The sequence below is a fragment of the Mustela putorius genome, unplaced genomic scaffold, assembly GCF_011764305.1.
Source record: "Mustela putorius furo isolate JIRA1106 unplaced genomic scaffold, ASM1176430v1.1 tig00003834_pilon_pilon_pilon, whole genome shotgun sequence".
Classification (NCBI taxonomy): Eukaryota; Metazoa; Chordata; class Mammalia; order Carnivora; family Mustelidae; genus Mustela; species Mustela putorius.
Window position 1 is genome coordinate 39921550 of NW_025421987.1, and position 25005 is coordinate 39946554.

A 25005-nucleotide genomic window follows, 5' to 3' on the forward strand; every position below is an offset into this window, starting at 1 on the left:
GGTCTTTCCTGGTTTCATACAAATTTTAGGATTATTTGTTCCATTTCTTTGGAAAAAGTTGATGGTATTTTGATAGGGAATGTTGAAAAGGAAAATAAAAGCTGGTGGCATCACAATTCCAGACTTCAAGCTCTATTACAAAGCTGTAATCACCAAGACAGTATTGTACTGGCACAAAAACAGACACATGGGTCAATGGAACAGAACAGAGAGCCCAGAAATGGAACCTCAACTCTATGGTCAACTCATTTTCAACAAAGCAGTAAAGAATGTCCAATGGAAAAAAAGTCTCTTCAACGAATGGTGTTGGGAAAATTGGACAGCTACATGCAGAAGAATGAAACTGGACCATTTCCTTACACCATACACAAAAATAGACTTAAAAAGGATGAAAGGCCTCAATGTGAGAAAGGTTTCCATCAAAATCCTTGAGAACACAGGCAGCAACCTCTTCGACCTCAGCTGCAATGTCTACCACAACAGCCAAAGTATGGAAAAAGTCCAGATGTCCATCAACAGATGAATGGATAAAGAAGATGTGGTATATATACAATTGAATATCTTGCAGCCATCAAAAAACCTGAAATCTTGCCATTTGCTAAATGACATGGACAGAACTAGAGGGTATTATGGTAAGTGAAATAAGTCAATCAGAGAAAGACAATTATCATACAATCTCAATGATCCAAAGAATTTGAGAAATAAGACAGAGGATCATAGAGGGAGGGAGGGAAAAATGAAACATGATGAAACAAGAGAGGGAGACAAACCATAAGGGACTCTTAATCTCAGGAAACAAACTGAGGGTTGCTGGGGTGGAGGGCATGGGAGGGATGGGATGGCTGCATGATGGACATTGGGGAGGGTATGTGCTATGGTGAGTGCTGTGAATTGTATAAAACTGATGAATCACAGACCTGTATCACTGAAACAAATAATACTTTATATGTTAATTAAAAAAATGTTTGTCTCTTAATACCCCAAATCAACCATTTTTTAAAGTAATACTGAACTCAGCTCTCCAATTTGCTATATAAATTTATGATATTATAAAAGCAACATTTTAAGGTAAGTTTCAGTTTACCTATTTTTCTGTTTACAGCATTATGTTTCTATGCTTACTAAATCTCAAAATTCAAAAGACCCAAATTCACTCACATTTTCTATCTTTAAAAAGTTATGACCTATAGTACAATTCTAAATTGATCTTCTTAACAAAAAATGAGAACAGCAAATAGTGTGAAAGGTGCAAATACTTTAAAGAAATATATTTTGAGGCATAAAAGATATATTCACACATTTTACCCCAAATACAAAGAAATGAATATATTTTAAAAATTAGAAATTATATTCAAAGATTCCCTTAAAGACCCTCAAAATCATAAGGATGACACATGTAGATATCCATCATTAAATGTTATATGTTCAAAGCAGAAAATACTAAAGGAATTATCCTTCTAGGAAACATCAAACATCAATTATTATTTTTTCTTTTTTTTTAACCTGAGAAATGAGCAGTAACGATTAGTAAATGAAATTGTTTCTGTAGTTAATACATTTTAATTAGTCAACCTTCTAATCAATCTTCTAGTCACCAACTATACTAAAGGTGGGAATAAATGGAGATGAGTCTATTTATATTTTATATTTGAATTGTTTTTGGAGACATTGGTCTACTAACACTTTATAAGCTCAGCAAGATATAGATAATCAAGGTGTTTATGCAATCAGGTAGAAAGTGAACACAGTTGTATCAACAGCCAGAACAATTTCCATTGAATGAATGAATGAATAAATACAAAAAAGGTAAGCTTAAAAAGGATCAATATAAAAAATTTAAAAATAAAATGGATCAATCTAGAAGTTATTTTAAATATATAAATTATTAATATCAAATAATTATATATCAAAAGAAAGAGTTGGCATTGAGGAACAAATGATTCAATGATGAATATTAGTAAGGACTAGGATATGTAGTGTTTCTTGAATTCTTGCTTCTTTTTTAGGTAAGCGTAATGCTCAAATCAGTGCACAATAAAACTATGAGAGCTAGAGCAAATATTAAAAATGGTAGAGAAAGAAGGATCTATATAGTAACCATGATAAACACTTTAGTATATGGTTTAGGGTATAATTTTGATAATGAGGATAAAGGAAAAGAAAGAAGAGGAAGAAGAGAAGGAGGAAGGAAAAGGGCTAGTTATATTTAAAAAAATTTTTTTTAATTGTACTTAAAAAAAAAGTTTTTTTTAAATTGTATTTTTGGTATACTGCCATCTCTGATATACAGATGAGCAAACTGAGACTAAAAGTGCATGAGGGTGTGCCCACTATCTCATAGCCAATAAGATGTAGTGCAGAAATTTAAATCCAGATCTTCAATTTCTTTTTTTTTCAATATTTTATTTATATATTTGTTTGTGTATTTATTTATTTAAAACACACACTTGCAAATGGTGGGGGGTAGGAACAGAGGGAGAGGGAGAGAGATGGGAAAAGAATCTCAAGCAGACTCTGCTCTGAGCTTGGAGCCTGACCTGGGCTTGGTCCCATGACCCCAAGATCAAGACACATGCTGAAAACCATGAATAGAACACTCAACCAACTGAGCCACCCAGACGCCCCCCAGATCTTCTATTTCTAAACCTCATATTCCTTCCACTATAATGTCTTGTCTCTTTGTTCCCTGAAATTAGAAATATGTTACAAAATTCTTAAATCCTATGATTAAAATATAAATCTCCCCCCAAACCCCTCAAAATTAAAAAAATTAAAAATTAAAATCTTCCAAATTAGTGTCAAGAGAGCCACAGGTTTTAAAAAGTTGCTGTTATAAGAACAAAGTCCTCTTTGAATCACCCTCAATTTTAAATATAGAATATTGGCAGCAAGAAGGTGCTCCCCAAGCCATCAGGTGAAGGTGAATTATATACTATGAAGGTAAATTATATACTATGAAGGTGAATTATATACTATGAAGGTGAATTACATACTATACTGTAGAAATGTAAGAGAGCCTAGTTCAGATAGGAAGAATCAATGAAGTTCTCCCTGAGAAGGTATGTTATAATAAACAATAATATAATACTGCATGAAATTTGTTCTATTTATAGAAATTTCTAGAAATTCTGTTCTAGAATTTATAATTCTAGCAGAGAAGAAAAATGTTCAAACTAATAATTACATAACCACTTACATATTTATGACTGAGGACTATTCATTATCGTTGATAAGCCACACAACTTCATATTTAACTCATTTGTTTATATGACTCCTCAACCTGAAAACGATCTCCTTTTTCCTTTCAAACATCTTATGTCCTATGTTTCATGTTATTTCAAGGTCTAATTCAAGCCCCATTTCTTACTTGCAGCTCACTGAACACTCTATCTCCATGGGATATCTTCAGTACTTAATGACTTAATCAGCAATAGCAAATGGGTTTCATTTTACATCCAACTTCCACCAATTAGTAATAGTTGTCTAAAGTATTGTTTTCAGGAGGAGTCTTCGATCAAGTTATGGTCTAGTGGCAGAGGGAACCATGATGGATGGGTGATGTCCTTCATGAGCACTGAAGGGGAAGCAGGACATCAGGTCCAGGGCATTCATTTGACAGGAATGCTGATATTTTCACTTTTACAGCATTCATTTGACACCAAATCCAGGTCTACAGCGTGCATTTAATATCGAGAGTGACTTATTTCATTTTATTTTTAAATTTATATCCTGTCTTTTTAAGAATACCATAAGATTCCTACTGTTAAGGACCATATACAACTCTTTAGGTCCATAGTGTCTAGACATGCCTTGCAAAGTAGGCATCTGATGATGATAATGAAATAACTTTTTTGGAATTCACTCATTACTATTATTCATAAACTCAATTTGTCTCTTAGTTTCTCTCAAAAGATTATCAATGCCAAAACCATGTCAGAAAGAACTATGTAACTGTAAACTTAATACACTGTCTTTGTCATCTCCAGGTTCAAATGAAACATTAGGAAATTGATAATATTTGAATTAAATATATGCCTACTAAATAATACAGTGGGAAGAAGAGAAGATAAAGTAAATACACATTTTAAGTGGATTTTAACCATTAAAAAATTCCAAATATGTTTCTTTTAAAATATATTTTATATATTTAGTACATCTTAGAATTTTTATCCTTTTTAAGTAGACTGCATCTTCCTGGACATAATAAGTGTTGAAGAAATCCATGTCAATTAGAGTTACATTAGAGAAATAGTTTTTACATTCTCCCCTGCTAAGCAAATGTATTTATCATATTCCATAACAGCTCACAGTTTGTTATACATTAACTGCTCATTCTCTGTGCCAATAAGACTGTGCTGGAACAGCAAATGAATTTGGTGCGTTCATTTAAATGATTCTGCAAACCACAGGCTACCCAGTTGTCTAATGATAAGAGAGCCCCAAAGCCACCTGATCACCATTATACTCGCTTATTATTAGTAGTATTATTATTTTTTGGACTAGCATGGTCAGTACTGTCAGGATCCCCATACCGAGAAGAGTGAGAAGGAAAAGTATACCTCAGACATAATGATGAAAGGGGGCTTTATTAATTCAGGCACCAATGATGATATGGCTAGATTGGAAGGAGAATGGAATATAGGGTCTGAAGTGCTTTCTGCTCCAAGACCAATGCTGGTTTTGGCACTTCTTTCACTCTAGTGAGTTGCAAAAAAACAAGCAGGTGCTAGCAATCTGAGAGACCACATGCCAGCTACAGCTGCTTCAAACTGATTCAATTACATCTGCCTGAATAGTCCCAGGACATCAAACCAGTTGAAGAGATCCATAGGTTGCAAGGAGACCTAGTCTGTCCTGAGACAACCACCTGCAAATCTCCAGGTTTGGAGATGAGTGATTGTTCTATCCCTAGGCATAGGAGAAAAGACGGGTTGGGGGCAGGGCAATGGGGAATGCAATTTTAATTCACTTTAAACTTAAAAATTGGTTGGAGCAAGCAAAAAAGGCCCTTCTAATTTTCATGTTTAAAATTTGACAGTAGCTGAGGTCTTAAGGATACCTTGAAATAGCCTGATTTTGTGAGAACATTTCCCAAATCATTGGGTACAGCACATTTACAGAACATGCTCTTGGGATCCGGACTTCGCTCCAAACCTTGTTTGTACAAAAAGGGGCCAAGCAGCTGGGAAATTCTGGAGTGGAGTGTGTCCTCATTAGTTCCCATCTGCCACCAGAACTCAGCTCATGGCAAGTTTGGCTAAGTCCTGGTGTACTCAGGTCCAAATGTGGGTCAGTTTTAATTACACTATACAGAATTCAGTGTGCAGTTTTTAAATCCTTATTATACAGCACAGAGGAATGGGCAGCTCTCCAGCTAATCAATTTTTTAAAAGTACATATATAAAATTTTTAAACCAGAGTAGACAGACAGTAGGTGGGAAAAAAATCTTATAAATGAGTACAAGGGTTGCTTAAGAGAATTATTAGCGAAATTGGGTCATGAGCAAGTTCCGTTTTAAAACTTCAAAGTCAGAAACAAACTGTTCCGTTGATAAGAGAGAAAACTTAAATAAGGTACACAATGCCCCTTGCTCTTCAGTTTGAATAAGTAACAAGGCTACAGCTAGTTTACAGTAAATACCTACAGGGACACTAGCCTTCATGGAAGCAGAGATATTTCCTAGTCTGTCATTCTTCACATCTCATCCCTTTCAATGTTTATCACTCATGGCAGGGACTGTAGAAAAGGAAAAAGAATCACAAACTATCTGTTAAGAGTGAAAAACAAGGATGAGGAAGAAGAAAGACAGAAAGGAGAGGAGAGTGCACATGTGCTGAGTATCAGACCCTGGGCATGACTTGGCTCTCAGTGCCATCCACACCAACTAGGGCCAGAATCAACCCATGCAGTCTATGTTCAGAATCCATCCTGTCCAAAAGCTTCATCAGGTGCAGAAGAGCTAAAACACTAAGCTTTCAAAGACGACTGTCAGCAAAAAATCCAGGAGTGAAGATGTAGGCAGCCAATGCTGGGCATTTAGCAAAAGCACAATGTACCATTTTTAATGGATAAAATGTTCTTAGGCACAAGCCCTAATGATGATCCCCTCACCAAAAAAAGAACCTTAAATGAAGGCTCAAAGTATTTGGGGGGGTTTTGACTGAGTCGTTTAAAACTCATCCATTAAAAAGCCAGCATGGAATTCTATGGGTTCAAATATTAGCAATTTAACATGTACTAGCTGTGTGTGACCTTGGACATATTGCTTCTTTTCTCTGAGTTTAAGTTCTCTCACCTGTAAAATGGGGAATAACATCCACCTAAGAGATTGTTGTAAGGATTATCAATAATACAGATAAAACATCTGGAATATAGAAGTCACTCAATAAATGTTAATTGTTAATCCAACTATTATGAGTTAAATTGAGCCCTCAAAAGAGTTGGGGTTCTAACCAAAGTAAAATGGGTCCCACAAAATGGGACTTCATTTGGACAGGGTTCTTATAGAGGTAATCAAGTTAAAATAAAATAATTAGAGTGGGCCCTAATCCAGTATGACTAGAGTCCTTATAAAAAAAGGGAAATTTGGACACACAGATAAGCATGAAGAGATGAGAATGTGAAAAGACACAGACAGAATATGGCCATCTCTAAGTGTATAAGAGAGAAGCCTGGAACAGATCCTTCCTTCACAGCCCTCAGAAGGAACTGGCCCTGCCAAAACATTGATACTGAACTTCTGGACTGTGAGAACCAAATTTCTCTTGTTTAAACTATCTAGTTTATGATGCAGCCTAGCTAAATAATACCCAACTAATTAAAAATTTCATTAATCATCAATGTTTACTTTGACCCATCATGGTCTAAGCTGTACACCTGACATTAGGCAAGATAACTTTATGAACTCTACTGAGTAATAGTCTACTCCATATATTATCTAGTGCTTTTTCCTTCTTTCTGATTGCTGTTAAGGCAGATACTGCTAGAACATAAACAGGATGGCAGAAAAAACCTGGTTTACTTAAGATCATTCAGTTTTTATTAAAGATAATTAAGGGAAAATCGTACACAATCATACACACAACCATACACATGTAACTCACTTTTCTACTGTTGAGGGAGTTTGCATTAGAGAGTATCAGGACATTTTACCACACTAATTCCCTTCTCAAGTGAATAAAAAAAAAAAAAAAAAGACTTATACGGCCATTTACTCATTACCAACTATGCCCCCTAAATCTGAGGCTGCTTAGATTGTGACAACCTTCCCAACAGAACCAACTAAGTCACTAGGATGCATGGAAGCATACATGGTTTAATTGAGGAAGCTGTGCTCTTCATTGTTTGCAAGAGACTGGTTTTAAGGGTCTCTGACTTTCAAAAGAGGGATGGTAGTTGTCTGGGTGTTGTATCAAAGCCCTTCCACTGAAAGGTACATTTCCATAGTCATGTACATTTAAGGGATGTGATTATCTTCATCTTCAGTTTTTCTTTAAATAGCCCTGGCCTTCTACAGACATGTAGCACATGTACTTAGAAATGGTGATTTTAAGGGTGCCTGGGAGACTCAGTTGCTTAAGAGAGACCTACTATTCATGTCAGCTCAGGTCATGATCTCATGGGTTCTGAGATTAAGTCCCATGTTGGGGTCTGTGGTCAGGGTGAGTCTGCTTGGGATTCTCACCCTCTACTCCTCCCCTCACTTATGCCTGCTCTCTCTCTCTCTCTCTCAAATAAATAAATTAATTAAATTAAATAAAAAAAACAAGAGGGGAAAAATAAAATTAATATGTAAGGAATACTAATTAATGCTGTGCACCAACTAAAGCATTTTGTATACCTAATCTAGTTTAATCCTCACATCTATTATTTAAAAGTTAGATATCCTTGTCACCATACTTTACACCAAAATTGAAGTTTAGTAAGGTTAGGCAACTCTAGTCCTGTCACACAGCCACTGCAATGTAGAACTGGGACTTCAGTGCAGGCAATTTGGACTCCAAAGCTCCTAAATTCAAACTCAGGAAAGAGATTTAGAATCCAAATATCCTAAAAGGTATTTGCAATTCACAGCCTCCTTTAAAGTATCTGAAGTCACGTGGATAGCAGATATCTTGCTAAATCTGACTCAGTTTATTCTCCTTAAGAAGAAATCAGTTATTTACAAACACAAACTTCAATCAACTTAGATAAAATTAATTTCATTATAAGAATACCTGAAGGTCTTTTAGATTCAGTACAGTGGCAGCTTTTTTTATGATTAGTATTCCAGGAACTTTATATAGCCCATTTACTTCTTGGAGATAAGCAATCACCTCTCAAAGTTCTAGTAGGAAGGTATTCCACGTGAGATACCTTATATTAGAATCAAGAATCAAGAGCTCCACGTTCAAATTCTGCATCTCTCACTTATTAGACTGTATAACACTGACAGGTACGTGAACCTTTCTGAGCTTATTCCCTCATCATGGATACAACAATGATGTTAGATAGATGACCATTAAGGTCCCTTCAAGTTTTAACACTAAATGACATTGAGAATCTCTTCTAAAGTATAAGAAGCCTAGATAACACTGGATAAAACCTCTAAGATAATCTATGTGACAATGCACAGGCCAGGATCTACTTGCTTTCAGGCAATTAGATGGTCTTTCTTTGGTATCTAAGTTATAATAGTGATGGTAGTGATAAAAATAATAGTAGTATAGCTAAGATTTATTGAGCACTTGCTATGTGCAAACCACCAAACTAAGAATTTTACATGTATTGTCTGATAGTTAACTCAACACAACAATAGATGAGGTAGACACTATTATTTTTCCAATTTTCCAAAGAAGCAACAAAGGAACAGAAAGATTAGATAAGTTGATTGGGTCTATACTCATAAGTGGCGATACCAAAAAGAGCTCTATTGACATATATTTGTTTCCAGTGCTAGTCTATGTGTTTCCCCAAGGACAAGAACTTTGCTTTATTCATTTAGCTTAGCGCTGTGTCTGGCAAATAGTAGGGCTCCATTTATTGTGTAGAATAAAAAGAAGAAAAATGAAGGGGGAGAGTAGAGAGAAAGAAAGGAGAAAAAGAAAGGATATTTAGATATGCTATGTTCTTAAATGTTAATTTTCTTCCTTTATTACTTTAACCCTGAAATTACAGGAAAAAATCTACACTTATGCCAGGCATCCTGGGGCTTGGCAATTTCTCATTCCTGGGGATTCTATACTATTTTTTCCGGTACAAGTCAGTGAAGCAGTTACTGTTACCTGGTTTAGTATTCTAGCTAATCAATACTCTTGCCTCATCTCTTAATTTCTGATGTTGAGACTAACAGAAGAATATAGTTTATTCTATCACACTGATGTTCTGGGAAAAAAGAATGCCCTTAATGCTGGCCTCTTAACGCACTGATATAAACTAAGGTGAAAGAAGAACTGTTCCCAGAAGAAACGTACTTCCAGGCCTAAAGACATCCATGAATAACATTAACTAGTGGTATCAAAATTTGAGAACCCTAAACAAAATGTTTTGATGCACTAGACACTGTCCCTTTCTGCAGCCTCTGCTATTGTCATGTGACCGCCAAATGCAGCACAAAACGGATCTCTAGAGTGGCATCTCCAAAGCGGGTCTTAGCTACCCTATGTTGACTTTACCTCTCTACTTGGCTTCATCCCTACTTATTTACAGTTAGAATTGAGTGAATAACAGAAACCATAATTATAAATATGTATACAGTAAACACAGGGCCCATTACTTACGTTTAGCAAAAGCAGTTACAGATTTTTAATACAATCTGATCTTACCTGACATGAAGAAAGTTAACACACATTACAGTTTTGTGTTTTCAGTGAGGTAGAGATTGGGATAGATGGGGCAGGGGGATCCGGTGATAGAAAAATGGAGAGGGAGAGGTGAAGAGAAAGTGATTTCTCAGGAAACTGATAGCATTGAACATATTAACGCTGATTTGTTTATTCCTATGCTGCACAGTATATCTAAAGTGAGAAGTAATTTAGTCACTGAATAGCTCAGCATTGTGTGAAAAATACGTCTAAAAACTTTTCTCATGGCAAAAATAAATATAAAGCATATTGCAAATAGTGTCATGTAAAGTCCTGATTATAATGAAGATCAATTCTTACATATTCATTCCTCATTTTAAGATAGAATTTATCAGTAGTAGTCTCATCTCTGTCTATTTAGCAGTATGAGAACTAAAGGAAGTCCAAAGACCCATCCAGAATATATAACAAGTAACAAATTTCTAAGACTTTCTATTCCTCTATTTCCAATACAACTCCAGACGTTTTATTCATATACGCATTCATTCAACATTTCCTGACCACCTGCTTTGTATAAAGCACTGTATTAAAAGGCTGTGGATAGTCCTCTACTTATCTCGGTACCCGTTTCCTACTCCCAAAGAGGTTAAGTTCATATTACGGTGATTAAGAAAACAAACAAACAAATGAAAACAGCTTAAATGGAACAATATAAAGACAAGATACACTAGCTCTAAGATTTTTGTTACCAGATATTAATGGCAACTTCTTAACCTTTCATTAATATAGCATTGCTAAGGAAAATAAGGCAAGTTATTTGAAAAAGTTTTCAATATCAGGAATTTGGGACTACCAAATACATTATTTACTTAAATACTTTTTATATTAAGTTGCCATTTTTATATTGCATTTAAAGAACTTGACTTAATTGGTATAAACTAGTCTCTAGTAGCTTGTCTACGCTAAAATTGTAGATATTTGTCAGAAAGTAGGTAGAGCTATTAACATCTAAAACAGCAACACTTAGGAAAAAATACCAGGTGACCGGGATTTTGTCAAAAGTAAAGGTTCATATTCCAGACTTAAAATCTACAGCCAGATTTCAGACCCTTTCCTAGGACTACCATTAAGTAAGTTTCACTTTTCTCTTTCTCTCACTTCTACCCAACTGCAACAGACACATGCACAAATCAAGAAATCATCTTATAATATACACTTAAATTCTCTGAATATGCCCCATGTGTCCACTAATAGCCAAATGCTTTCAAATCTGTTCAGCTAAATGGATCAATAACTACATCCAGTCTCACATAGTGGGGTTGCCAACATGGTGAAACTGAGCCAAAAACAAATTGTCTCTACCAGGACAAAAATTTTTATCCACCCAATAATCCAGAGAGATCGACTTTTCCTAGGTATCCTTTAGAGAGGTTAACATGCACATTATCTACAGCAGTCAACAGCTAATAAAAAAAAAATGTTGAGACTAGGATGAAGGGTTTGGAGAAAATAGTGGGTTTTATAATAAACCAATGTAATAGTTCAAGGTCTACATCAAATAAGAATCTTTCAAATTCAGAGTACACAAAATACGTAACAGCTAGAGCAAACTGCTAACAAGCTTCTCTGTACGCTCACTCATATGACACAGCTGCAAGAAACAATTGAGCAGGTGCAACCAAGCTTTTGAGAATTCCTGCCTGTTGCCCAGGAACCACAACACCGCACAGTTGAAATTTTAAACAGGTGCAAACATTTTTCCATTCCTCTAGTGCTTGAGACAGTACAGCAGACAGTACATCTGCAACCACTCCTTACCTAAAATCACCACAGAAAATAAACTCCAAAGGAGCAAAAAGAAGTTTGAAAATAAAACAATAATGTCAAAAACAGTGGTTTTGCTATAGTCTCTGACCCCATATCAGCAGTCACTTTAGTAATACAGTTCCATAAAACACTGTCTAATCTCTTCACCAGATGAATGCTTTGTAATTAAAATTATTCTGCCCCATCAAATCTTAGAAATGTTTATTTGGTTCTTACAATAGAATGAAATGCAAGGTATGTATAAAATGCACTCTCCTTTGAAGCTGTCAATATTTATAAGTGCTCAAAAATTAACATTTTCACATTTTGAAATCTGTAAGCAATTTTAATACACAAAACTAGTAACTTGTCAGTTAATACATAGATTTACATAACTATAAGTAATTCAAATACATACCTGTGTAGCTATGAGGCACAGACAGACGTGAAATTTATCAGGCACTCTGAAATGCAAAACAAATATATAAGTAAAAATTAGTTTTCTAAGTGGAGCCAGTATTTATGCTGAGGTAGTTTCTGCAGAGAAGTAGAAAAGACAGCAGTCCTTAAAGTGGTGAATAATTTTATATCTGTATTTTCCCCAGCAGATATTTCAGACCACCCCAAATTCATATGTGTGAATAAACACACAAAGAGTCCCTTAGCAATGTTATCAAAAGCAAGTACCAGCGAGGGACTAAGACTCACCATGGCCCCTGAAATGAAAATGCTTTCACTAGAGGACGAAGCAAACACTTAAAAATGATTTTTTTTTTTTTTGGTATTCTTCCAACACCATAGCCTTCCTAAAACAAATATGACTGTTACTCTTTAAAATGAAACCACTCAGATTCATCTGCACTCAGTTTGGATAGAATACTGGTAAGGAAGAAAGGTGCTTTTGTAGAGCAGTCCACAAACATGCATAAATAAATAAATAAAACCTTTGAATGTTCATTAACTTTAGGTTACAACAGCAAATAGGAGATTGTTTCTCTACAAGAGGGGAGGCTAAAGTCACACCAGATATAATGCCTCAAGACAGCCCACTTTGAGAAAACTGCTAGTGAAGTAAGTATCAATACAGAAGACTACGCAAATCGAGCTCAAAGTACACAGAGTTTACGATTAGACACGAAACATATTTGTATGTAGGTGGAAACTGCATTGCAGCATGTGGCCTCTGGACAACTTGGACTCTTAAATATACCATAATTCTTTCTGAAAGCAAACTGAAATGTTTAATTTACGTATTTCTAAGCATGGTTAATGAAGGTAAAAAGTCAGTAGGTCTACACACTTGCCTAGAAGTGTATACAGGAAATAATCAATTTTGATGGTAAATTCAATGAAACACCATCTTCATACACTTCTGATGGGACTGTGAATTGCTAAGAAATTTTGGGAAACTATTGGGTAAGATGTATCAAGAACTTAAAGTTTTTACTCAGTGATTTTATTTCTAGGAATCTATCTTAACATGACTGAAAACCATAAATCTGAAAAGGAAAAATTATGATAGCAAAAAAAACTAAAAGCAAACTACATGTTCCAACAGTGGAAAAAGTAATTAAAGCAAAGCACATCTATGTAAAGGAATATTTTGCAACAATCCATAAGGTAACTTGTGGTACTATAATGTTATATAAACATGTAGGGTACCAACTGTATGTACATAATGAAATTGTGTAGATGACGAAAAACAGAAAGAACACACAAAAATATTACAAATGATTAGATCTTAGATAATTAGATTACAGATCATTTCAATTTTTGCTTTTTATTTTTGCATATAGTCTCTGCAGTAAACATTACTTTTACAATAGGAAAATATATTAGCTGGCAGGGTAAGAATAAAAGAAAAAAGTAATAGAGTGCCATATGGAAATCATAAATCTAACCTTCCTAAGTGAAATAAATTAATTCAGTCACACATAAAATCCACTAAGTATACCTACAGTGAGAAACTCATCTTCACTATTTCCTCAGAGGGGTACAGCCAGGGTCTCTTTCATCCCACTGCTTTAGAATCTACACCAGTAATTCAATAACACATTTTTAATCATCTTAGTTAAACTTCTTTAATTATGCAGAGTGAAATGATGGCACGAACAATTTAGGACTGCAAATCTGTTCAACCTATTATAGACTAATTTATTCACTAAGTCAACAATATTTAGTGAGCATATAGTACATGCAAAGTGTTGTATTGGCATTATGATATGCTAAAAGATAAAACAGACCAATCTTACCCTCATAGAGCTAACTATTTAAAAGTGCTAAAAAATATGCTCATATACCTTCCTATTAACTTTGGCTAGAAACCCAAAACTGTTCTTAAAAAATAAAGTCTTAAAAACGAAAACAAGGAATACGTATATATAGCTCACATAGAGATGTAAATACAATATAGTTTAAGGTATTTGCCATAGATAAGGTACATTTTAAAACAAGAAAATATATATCAGACTTGTTCTTTCATATTATTGCACAAAAACTGATATTTAGGTAACATTCAAGAAAGAGTCATGAGTACACGAGTGTATATCACTTATAAAATGCCCTAATAAATCCCTTTAAGTATTTAATTTTGTTTGTTATATGACCTACCTTTTGTTAACAGAGAATTATATAAAAGAGACCAGGTATGAAGGCATATCTAATCCAACCTCAGATGCCAGATGTCTAAGCCTGTCTTAGATTATCTAAAGCCACACAAAACATATGCACAATTATTAACAGGCTATAGTCAATTTATTGACAACCAAAGTAGAGAAGTGGTTACTTGCTAACCTTGCCAAAGACACTGTTAGTCTTTAAGGCAAAGGAAAGGAGACAGGATTGGAGAGATGAAAGCTGAGGGAATCTCTAACAGCCAGAAATGGTGATGGGGGTAGGTGAGACCATTTTTATCGTGTGGCTAAAATGATGCAAAATAGAGCTTCTCTTAATAGCAGTTCAGCTTCCTTTTGGCCCATAACCATATTGTAACCAGCACTGGCCCCTCTGAAGCAACACAGGATTGTTTTAATGGGGTCAACTTGCACGAGGTGGTGATAAGAACGGAGAGAAGCTAGTCATGTGAGCAATGATCTGTTGGTCTGGAGCTCAAGAGAGCTCCGCCCAGCAGCAGTTATACCAGGTAGTGCGATAGTTAAGAGTAGCTTTTACCCTCAGAGAAACCTAGAATCGAATTCCAGGGCTCTCTCTTCAGTGGTGTGGTCTTGAGCAAGTAACATTTTCCCTGTCTGTAAAATGAAGATCATGTTACCTACCCTTATAGGAGTGTTTGTGCCTATTGCATGTTATAGAAATGTAAAGGAACTAGCACACTGCCTGCTATAAAGTAAGCATTGTTGAAGGGAAGCTCTTAGTACTGCTCTAGTTGTTTGAGAAAAGGAGAGAATATCTGTCCCTTTAAGCTAAAGTGCTAACTTAAGCAGGAGTAAGGAGATAGAAAGATGGCTTACTCAAGATATCATTCTATATTCTACAGCTCATCCAGAGCCAGTCAGGTGCTGGATGTTCACAGAGTATCTCTGAATCAGGAAACACTGTAACAACAGTAATAACCACAATAAGCAACTCTAACCAGCCTTTTAAAGCACCATTCCTATTATTGAAGAGCAAGACAGTAGGATCTCAGTATTATGGGCAGCAATACTGCCCATTTTTTCTGAGTGAAAAATGAGGGCTTATTTTTCATACTTTACTGAAACAATCAAGGAACAGAAAATAAGGATGAAACAAATGTAATTACTCAACAGGACCAAAACCAAGGTGTTGTGGACTCCTTAACAGTCAATCACAAGTGGCAGAAGCACCTCTTTATGTTATCTAGGGAAATCCTGAGCTCACAAATAATATAAGGTACGCAAATAGAAATACAGAGTCAGTTTTTCTCTTCTGGTTTGGAATATGTAAGTGAAGGAATAATGATGTTGTTCTGACAGTCCTTATTTCTGTTTTGAATTGGAAGACAGCACAGATCCAGAATTGTTAAATGGTATCTCCAGAATCCCATGCAGATGATATAATCCCTAGAGTGGTTTGGGTCACATGAGGGTGAAGTTGCTATCTGCACCATTCCAGATGGAGATATACTATAGAGGATTTCTGTTAAGTTCTTTCTACTTCCAGGTTGGCACAGCTGTATTCCCCAGGGGGAACTGAACAAGTCCAATTCTGTGCTGTGAACTGCAGGAAAGTTTATCTTCCCTCCATACTGGTTAGGCCTGGCTAGAGATGGAAGAAGGGGTCCTCAGTGGTACCTCGTGGGCCATTAATAAATCGAACAGCTAATTCATTTAAGGCCCTGAAAATGGACTCAGCAGGTTCTGTAGGGACCAGTGACTCCATAAAAGAGCTCTGGACTTAAATTTAGACTACAAACTACTTCCCCAGTGACCAAGTGAACATCCTTAGGAACATTTTAAGTGCTTTACATATTAAGTTTGACCTATTTTGAGAAAAGAAACTTTGTAAACCAAAATATTTTAATTTTATTTCATATATGTCTACTTCTGCGCCGACTACTGAGCAGAGCTGAAAGCTCTATTACTATAATATTGTTATTATTAAATGTTGAATTTAATCATCAATAAAGCCAATTTCTTTATTTTAATTGGGGTTCCCTAATTTCTGTGGTTTTATCTGAAACAGAAAGCCTATGAAGGGTAAGATGAATTATAATTTTAAAAGTATACTTGAAAAAACTAGTTAATTATGCTTATTTTCGTAAATTACTAAGCTAGATTTAGCCCTTCACACTTAAATCTTTCTTCCTATCAGAAAGAGGAAGTATGAGAAGCATCATTTATCTATGTATCAACCCTGTGAACTGGAAATAGATAAAGGGCAATAAGGAAGGAAAAGGAAATCATACGATAAATACTCGTTAGGCCAAGAGCACAGTTTGTCTGTCTATACCTTAGGTCAGACTGGCTATAATAATCCACTACACCTGAGCTTATAAAAAAAAAATGCTAGGTTTGAATTTTCTAGTATTAATGGCTACCACTTAAAATGAAACAATTTAATATCAATTTTTATGTATAAACATGATTAATTTGAACTCTCATACAGAAATCTGATCTATAATATGCTGCAAATAACTCTATTCTACAATCCACACTTCACAGTACATTAAAGAGAAAATAGTTTTATTAAATAAATGATATTTTAGGGGTGCCTGGGTGGCTCAGTGGGTTAAAGCCTCTGCCTTGGGCTCAGGTCATGGCCCTGGGGTCCTGGGATTGAGTCCCGCATCGCCTGGGATCGAGCCCTGCATCGGGCTCTCTGCTTAGCAGGGAGCCTGCTTCCTCCATTCTCTCTCTCTCAGCCTGCCTCTCTGCCTACTTGTAATCTCTGTCAAATAAAATCTTTTAAAAAATAAAAAAAATTGATATTTTAAAAACTTTAATTCTTATATCAAAATTTAAGAGCGAGTCAAGAAAATGAATCAAACTAGAATTTAGATAAACATTAAGAATTATACCCTCATATATAAGTTGAAATAATGATACTGGAAAGGATTTATTCTCAGGTAATGTGAAAGTTCTACTGACCTGCATGTACACATCCCTGGGGTATTAATTTAGATATTTTCCTCCCCCAGCATCTGATGTCCTGTCCTTAATCTTAGCATAATAATAGTAACACTGGATTGTAATTGTCTTTTACATAAAACTATAGGCATGTCCATGAGGGTTTTGTCTTATTCACTTTTACATCTCTAGTCCTTAGCACAATACCTAAAAAAGTAGTAGGTATGGCTTACATACCGGTTAAAGAAATGTTGAGTGAATTGTGTTACCATCTATCCCTGAAGATTAAAGAAATTCATACTGCATTAAAAAAAAATAAGGAATTCCATTCCTAAACAAATTACTTTTCAATATTTAAAGAACTGGCTTTCTGAACCTCTTCTTTTACTTTCCATCCTACTCTTCCTCTTAATCAGTACAAAACCAAATGGTGAGAGTCCTAGTCTCAAATGTTTACAACAGATTAAAAAGCCTTGTTGGTTTGGCCCCATGGTGAACAGGGGTGAGTGCTCCAAATCCCTTTTGTTAACAGACACCTCATATGGTATGATAGAAGCTGAGTCAGAGTTCCCTGAAAGAGTTCTGCAGTCCCCAACCCATTGTGGGGTTCTTCTACTCTTCCTGAGGGGCCAACTCATGACAGATCTCACCATTATCTTATTCTTTCATAGCATTTATGACAGTTTTAATTACTCATGTGGTTATTAGTTTATGTGCTTATTCTCTTTCACCCCACTAGGTTGTACACTCCACAGAGGCCACATTATTTTGACTGGCACTCGATATCTAGGGTCTAGTTTAGTGCCTGACACACAATAAACACTCAGTTACTATTAGATGCATAAGTATGAGGTTTGGAGCAGCAGTTTTCAATCATAATAGACTGTAAAATTAGGTAGGTAAAAGCAACCCCTATCATTATTTTTTTCTACATTCCAACTCTGTCTACCACCTGGAAACCTCCGTACTGTAAGAATGCTTTTATTATAAATCCCATTCAATCAATGGCAGATCAGGAAAGCCTGAAAGGCAATTCCAGGTAGGCTGAACGTGGAATATCTAGGAGAAGCAATGGAATTATAATGAGAACAGCAACCACTTCCAATTAGAAGTTTGGGGTTTGAATTTCAGCTTACAAAGCGTGTATCCTAGGGAAACTTACATAATCTCCCTAATACTCAGTTTCATATTATTTAAAATGGGGGGATTTTATCTAACACAGAGTTTTTAATGGCAATTGAATGAGATTATATATGTGAAAAGCAGCTGGTAGTATAATTTATGGCACTTAAGAAAAGGGGTTCATTACAAATTAGTTCTTTTGCATTGGCCAGCCAGTCTGCAGCAAGACAGAGAGATGATTTGACTAAAAGCCCAGGAACAGACATTTTAGATAGAGAAAAATGGAAGAAACAAGAGGTCAAAGGAAGGAAAAAAAGTAGGTGCTGGGGACTGTAACTAAAATAAATAAATAAATAAATAAAATGGAGTAATAGGACTATAATAACAATTAGAAATGGAAAAGACTTTAACATGATAGAAAAATTGCCAAGAAATCTATTAGCTTTTTCCTTTGGGTGACACAGCCTTCCCAACATATAAATAAAATAATTGCTACTATTATAGTTAGGAGAAAGATCAACTGAAATGTACATTAAACACATATTAGAGGTTTAACATTCTTCCCATGATTTCACATGCTGGAAACTCAGCCTGTGTAAATATAGCCATGTACTTTATTATTTACTATGATAAAGTAACAGCATATCCTCCTGTAGGTACTACCTGCAGAGTTATAAAAGGCAAATGTGTACTTGCTCTTTAGGTACAATTACAAGGCCCCAGAATGTAGAATTAGGCCCTTTCTTTGCATTCAATGGTTACCAACACTGAAGAAGAAACTTGGTATCATGAAAACTTTGTTGGAAATTCTTTTTTCACACTTCAGTCCTTTTTTTTCCTCACTGCTTTAGTCAAACTTATGTCAGCTCCCTTAGTAAAATTATTTTCTAAATCATTATCTTCCTAGTCTCTGCATGAGTGTGTGTGTGTGTGTGTGTGTGTGTTCTTTGGTTTGTTCTTACAAAAAGAAAGAGGATAAGAGGCCTTAGATGCATTGCATACCAAAATTAACCACCATGTCTCCATACTTCTACCTCAAGAAATGCCCAGCTGGTATCAAAAAGTTCATCAAAAGAGCCCATTGGAATTTATAGCCTTTGCCCATCTGTGGTGATTAAGTGATTTTTTAAAAGTCTATGTGTTCTAAGACTGTCATCTTCATGGGGGCTGAAATTGTGTCTATTTTTCTTCTTCTTTTTTTTTTTTAAGATTATTTATTCATTTATTTAACAGAGAAGGATCGCAAGTAGGCAGAAAGGCAGGCAGAGAGAGAGCAGGGGGAAGAAGGCTCCCCGCTGAGCAGAGAGCCCAATGCAGGACCCAATCCCAGGACCCCAAGACCATGACCTGAACCAAAGGCAGAAGCCCAACTCACTGAGCCACCCAGGCACCCCTCTATTTTTATTTACCGCATCACCAATACACAGGGATAGGCACCCAATATTCAGTCACTGAATATTTAATTCATTTATTAAACAAAAATTTATTGAGTATTTACTCTGTACCAGTCATTCTTCTAGGTAGTAAATATATAGGAATGAACAAAATAGATGACAATTTCTGACTTCATGGAGATTATATTTTTGTGTGGCAAGTGACAATAAGCAAGAGAAATAACTGAAATACATAGAATAATAGACAATGTTCCACACTAGGGAAGTAAAATAAAGCTAGGAAGGGAGAAATAAGTCTTAATATGGGGGAGGTTGGTGTAAAATTTTAGATAGGGCAACTGGTAATGATATAATTGAAAGATCATCACATTCAGGTAAAGACCTCAAACAAATGCGGAAATGAATTAGGAAAATATTCTTAGCAAAAAGGTATTCAAACATAGGAATAGAAGTAGAAAGGCCCTCTGAGAAGAGTATGCTCTTCTGTTTCTATAAAATATCAGGCTAGACTCACAGAAATATTCCTTTTATTTTATTTTTTTTTAAAGATTATTTATTTATTTATTCGACAGAGAGAGAGAGATGACAAGCAGGCAGAGAGGCAGGCAGAGAGAGGGGAGGAAGCAGGCTCTCTGCTGAGCAGAGAGCCCGATGCGGGGCTCGATCCCAGGACCCTGGGATCATGACCTGAGCCGAAGGCAGCGGCTTAACTCACTGAGCCACCCAGGCGCCCCAGAAATATTCCTTTTAAAACACAGAGGTGCTATATTTAAAAGAAAAAACACACAAACACATATACAAACAAAATTTTTTAAATGTTTGGTCTCATGAAAAGAAACTCAAATTCCAAAATGATAGAAAGAAAAAGGAATATAATTAAACATATTATTACAAAGATACAACACCCAGGCACATTATCAAATTCAGTAATAACCAGAGGATCTTAGGGACACAAAGCGGTTTTACAGTAACTGTGATGACAGAGAAAGGCAACCAAGTAATATACCTGTAGTACATAGAAGAAGCAAATCTTCTCTGCTAGGACACCTTCCACAACCCAGGCCATGTGGGAGTCTCACAGAAAAAGCACACCAAAATGAAGAAAAACTCACATATCAAAAATATCAAACACATGAAGAAAAGTTTTTCTATAAATAAGTCAGCAGATACAAGTGTTTTATGTCAAACATGAACATTAAGTTAGAAAACGAACAGAGCACAGTCTTAAGATCTGAAATGATAGAATATTAATCTCAGACTTTAGTGGGGCAAATATTTAAAATGATAAGAAATTTTATTTTTTAAATGATTTTATTTATTTGACAGAAAGACAACAAGAGAGGGAACACAAGCGGGGAGGAGTGAGATGAAGAAGCAGGTTTCCCACTGATCAGGGAGTCTGAAGTGGAGCTTGATTACAGGACCCTGGGATCATGATGTGAGCTGAAGACAGATGCTTAACAACTGAGCCACCCAGGTGCCCCTAAAATATAAGAAATTTTAAAAGAAAAAGGAAAAAATTAAGGAGAAAAAAACATGAAGAACTCAGATTTGATTAAAAAAGGAAGACATCCATATAATTGAATTTTTATTAAAATTAATATTTGAAATGAGGTTATATCACATTAGATGCAGCTAAAAGAAGCATTACTGAACTGAAAGATAATTCCAAGGAATTTACTCAGAATAAAAAGATGAAAAACATAAAAAAGAGATTAAGGGATATAAAAGAACAAGAAGATCTGACGTGTCTAAAAAAGTATTTGAGAATGAGGGCAGTTTGGATTTTAAAAAGTACTTTTACATGCTGTTTATGAGAGACTTAGCTAATATATGAGAGAGAATGAAACTGCAAGAATAACAAAAAGTAAGGTAGGCATATCACTGTTTAATAAACTAGATTCTAAGTAAAAACATTATTAAATAATAAAGACGATCATTACATAATGAAAGTGAAGTAATTCATAAATAAGATAGAGAAAACTGTCTAAGAATCTAACAGCATAGATCTAAAATATGTAAAACAAAGCAAAATTCTCAATCATAATAGAAAACTTGGTCATATTTCTATCATTAATTGCAAGACTAAGCAGCTCAAAAAATAATGCTAATTTAATAGGGCAGATCTAATTAAGAAATGTAAAGCCCTCCACCTAAGAATTAAAAGATATACATGCCTTCCAAACACACATGAAAAATGTACAATAACTGTCCCTAAATCAAGCCACAAACTAAGTCTCAACACATTCTAAAGAATTAAAATCATTATATTATCTTCTCAAAGCATAAATTCAGACTTTAATAACAAAACCATTTTATGCCCCCTAAATATCACCAATTAAGTGGGATCTTTTTTAATTTTTTATTTTTTATAAACATATATATATATTTTTAAAGATTATTTATTTATTTATTTGACAGACAGAGATCACAAGCAGGCAGAGAGGCAGGCAGAGAGAGAGGGGAGGAAGCAGGCTCCCTGCGGAACAAAGAGCCCGATGCGGGGCTCGATCCCAGGACCCTGGGATCATGACCTGAGCCGAAGGCAGAGGCTTTAACCCACTGAGCCACCCAGGCGCCCCATTATAAACATATATTTTTATCCCCAGGGGTACAGGTCTGTGAATCGCCAGGTTTACACACTTCACAGCACTCACCAAAGCACATACCCTCCCCAATGTCCATAGCCCCACCCCCCTTCTCCCAAAACCCCTCCCCCCAGCAACCCTCAGTTTGTTTTGTGAGATTAAGAGTCACTTATGGTTTGTCTCTCTCCCAATCCCATCTTGTTTCATTGATTCTTCTCCTAACCACTTAAGCCCCCATGTTGCATCACCACTTCCTCATATCAGGGAGATCATATGATAGTTGTCTTTCTCTGCTTGACTTATTTCGCTAAGCATGATACCCTCTAGTTCCATCCATGTTGTCGCAAATGGCAAGATTTCATTTCTTTTGATGGCTGCATAGTATTCCATTGTGTATATATACCACATCTTCTTTATCAATTCATCTGTTGATGTACATTTAGGTTCTTTCCATAGTTTGGCTATTGTGAACATTGCTGCTATAAACATTCGGGTACATGTGCCCCTCTGGATCACTACGTTTGTATCTTTAGGGTAAATACCCAGTAGTACAATTGCTGGATCATAGGGCAGTTCTATTTTCAACATTTTGAGGAACCTCCATGCTGTTTTCCAGAGTGGTTGCACCAGCTTGCATTCCCACCAACAGTGTAGGAGGGTTCAAGTGGGATCATTTCTTAAATTAAAGTTTCACATAAGTCATAGGTCAGAGAATAATGAAAATTTAAAAATTATAGAAAATATGTAGAACTTAATGAAAATGAACACAACATATAGCAAAACTCAAGGGATGCAAAGCAAAGGAAATGCACAGCTTTAGATTTTAATGTTAAAAAGAAAGGAAAATGCATAGCTTTAGATCTTTATATTAAAAAGAAAAAAACTAAAAATTATCAAATTAGAAAAGGTACAATAATAAAGCAAAATAAAAAATAAGAAAACAGGGGAGGAGGAGTAAGGATGGTGGAGAAGTAGCAGGCTGAGACTACTTCAGCTAGCCGGAGATCAGCTAGATAGCTTATCTAAAGATTGCAAACACCTGAAAATCCATCGGCAGATCGAAGAGAAGAAGAAGAGCAATTCTGGAAACAGAAAAACAACCACTTTCTGAAAGATAGGACCGGGGGAGAAGTGAATCCAAAGCGACAGGAAGATATGCCCCGGGGGGAGGGGCCGGCTCCCGGCAAGCGACGGAGCAACGGCGCACAAAATCAGGACTTTTAAAAGTCTGTTCCGCTGAGGGACATCGCTCCAGAGGCTAAACCGGGGCGAAGCCACGCAGGGTCAGCGTGGCCTCAGGTCCCGCAGGGTCACAGAAGGATCGGGGGTGTCTGAGTGTCACAGAGCTTGCGGGTATTGGAACGGGAAAGCCGGCTACAGAGACAGAGCCGACAGTAAGCTCACAGCTCGGTGTTACCTTGAACCGGCTGCAGGCTCGGTGAGCTCAGAGCGGGGCCGGAGGTCAGGCAGACGGGAGTAACTGGGCGCTGTTCTCTGAGGGCGCACTGAGGAGTGGGGCCCTGGTCTCGGCTCCTCCGGGCTGGAGACCAGGAGGCCGCCATTTTTATTCCCGTACTCCGGAACTCTACGAAAAGCACTCAGGGAACAAAAGCTCCTGAAAGCAAACCCGAGCGGATTACTCACCCTGGCTCCTGGTAAGGGCGGTGCAATTCCACCTGGGACAAAGACACTTGAGAATCACTACAACAGGCCCCTCCCCAGAAGATCAACAAGAAATCCAGCCGAGACCAAGTTCACCTACCAAGGAGTGCGGTTTCAATACCAAGGAGAGCAGCAGAATTCCAGAGGAGGAGAAAGCAAAGCACGGAACTCATGGCTTTCTCCCTGTGATTTTTTTTAGTCTTACAGTTAATTTAATTTTTTTCTTTTTCATTTTTTGTTTTTTTTCTCGCCTTCTGGTAAATTTTTTTTAACTTTTACCTTTTTCTTTTTTAACGTTTTGTAACTAGTTTATCCAATATATATATTTTTTCTTTTTTATATTTTTCTTATTTGTTTTCTTTTTTTAAATTCTTTTATTTTCCTTTTTTTTTTCTTTCTTTCTTTTTGAACCTCTTTTTATCCCCTTTCTCCCCCCTCACGATTTGGGATCTCTTCTGATTTGGTTAGAGCATATTTTCCTGGGGTTGTTGCCACCCTTTTAGTATTTTACTTGCTCCTTCATATAGTCTTATCTGGACAAAATGACAAGACGGAAAAATTCAACACAAGAAAAAGAACAAGAGGCAGTACCGAAGGCTAGGGACCTAATCAATACAGACATTGGTAATATATTAGATCTAGAGTTCAGAATGACAATTCTCAAGGTTCTAGCCAGGCTCGAAAAAGGCATGGAAGATATTAGAGAAACCCTCTCGAGAGATATAAAAGCCCTTTCTGGAGAAATAAAAGAACTAAAATCTAACCAAGTTGAAATTGAAAAAGCTATTAATGAGGTGCAGTCAAAAATGGAGGCTCTCACTGCTAGGATATATGAGGCAGAAGAAAGAATTAGTGATATCGAAGACCAAATGACAGAGAATAAAGAATCTGAGCAAAAGAGGGACAAACAGCTACTGGACCACGAGGGGAGAATTCGAGAGATAAGTGACACCATAAGACGAAACAACATTAGAATAATTGGGATTCCAGAAGAAGAAGAAAGAGAGAGGGGAGCAGAAGGTATACTGGAGAGAATTACTGGGGAGAATTTCCCCAATATGGCAAAGGGAACGAGCATCAAAATTCAGGAGGTTCAGAGAACGC

The 25005-nt window shown here is 36.1% G+C and overlaps 1 protein-coding gene across 18 annotated transcripts in view; it reads right to left on the reverse strand.

Moving 5' to 3' along the window:
* ZBTB20 (zinc finger and BTB domain containing 20) overlaps window positions 1–25005 on the reverse strand; it is a 789640-nt gene that overhangs the window by 550540 nt on the left and 214095 nt on the right. For all 18 annotated transcript variants that reach the window (XM_045088067.1, XM_004761399.3, XM_013060902.2 and 15 more), the window contains one exon: window positions 12008–12053. The gene's annotated coding sequence lies outside the window, so the exon portion shown is untranslated. The remainder of the gene's footprint in view (window positions 1–12007; window positions 12054–25005) is intronic.